This window comes from Pteropus alecto, unplaced genomic scaffold (assembly GCF_000325575.1).
Source record: "Pteropus alecto unplaced genomic scaffold, ASM32557v1 scaffold95, whole genome shotgun sequence".
In the NCBI taxonomy this organism is placed as follows: domain Eukaryota; kingdom Metazoa; phylum Chordata; class Mammalia; order Chiroptera; family Pteropodidae; genus Pteropus; species Pteropus alecto.
Window position 1 is genome coordinate 16,811,177 of NW_006441071.1, and position 1,253 is coordinate 16,812,429.

The following is a 1,253-nucleotide window of genomic DNA, read 5'->3' on the forward strand; positions in this document are numbered from 1 at the left end:
GCCTCATGTTCTAAGGCATGATGGATATCAGGAGCCGGGGCGGAGCCCTTGAGCACCCATCAGCCTCTCCATCCTTGCACTGGGTCTCTAAAGGAATAGGACAGATGTCGTCCTGGGAGAACAGGCAGCTTGATGAGACTTAGAATTCTGCAACCCTAGACCCAGTCCCCTGCCTTTTCTGCTTCATTACGCACCTCCCCGAGTGTAGGGTGCAGGTAAGCCACAAATAGGTCAAATTAGAAACAATTATGTCTTGATTTCCTGAACTTAATATAACTGGGAAAAATAAGGCAAAACTATATGTATAAAGGGGGTGGGGAATGGAGAATGACTACTAATGGCTATAGGGTTTCTGTAGGAGATGATGGAAGTCGTCTGGAATTAGATAGTGACAATGTTTACACACTTTTTCTGAAATACTAAAAAACTACGGAATTGGAGAGTTTTAAAACATTTTTAAAGAAATGAAATGTAGCCCTACCAAACTAATAAAAGTGGATTTCAGGAATCTTTTTTAAAAAACAAACATATACTCTGTGATCCTAGCCCTTTTAAAAAATGCATTTTAAAACTGGCAGCCAGTACCTGAGAGTAAACAGCTCGTATCACTGATCAAGGTTATTGTGTTATGGAAAGAACATCTTTTGGACCCAAACAGGACCAGAATTTAAGATCAGCTCAGCTAATTACTAGGTATTTTTTATTACTCTCTCAGTTGTCCTAATCTGTAAAATTGGCATAATGACTCCCACTTCAGATGGTTATGGTCCAAGAAGAATCAGCTTTATGCAAAGTGCAAAACAGTGCCTAGCACATAGTGGGTACTGAATGATAGTTAATATTTTTTATTGACGTTCTCATTCTATTAATACCATCTGTGTTTCCAATGTCTCTATAATTTCTGGGTTTTTTTAAATCAGAAAAAGGGTTATCAAAAAAATAACCCAATAGGGCCCTCCTCATCCCATGCCTATTGGTTATATTATTATGGGTCCTTTCTCCACATTTTCAATAGCTCCTTGTGTTCTCAGACCAAACACAAAATGTTCTTAGAACCAGTCAGGGCTCCTTGGTTTTGAAGGAAAGGGGCTCAAGAAGGCATAGAGAAAGGCTGCCGTGTACCTCTGCGGGTCACGCACAGATGGGGAACAGGGAGAGGCTCCAGTAAAGAGAAGTTAGCTGTATAGCTGTTTCTTTAATATCCTGCACATTGTAAAGAGACCTCAGGCCTTGGGAGTAAAGGGCTCCTTTGT

At 40.5% G+C, this 1,253-nt stretch overlaps 1 protein-coding gene across 2 annotated transcripts in view; it reads left to right on the forward strand.

Annotated features, from left to right (window-relative positions):
- FXN (frataxin) overlaps positions 1-1,253 on the forward strand; it is a 16,129-nt gene that overhangs the window by 9,804 nt on the left and 5,072 nt on the right. The window lies entirely within an intron of this gene.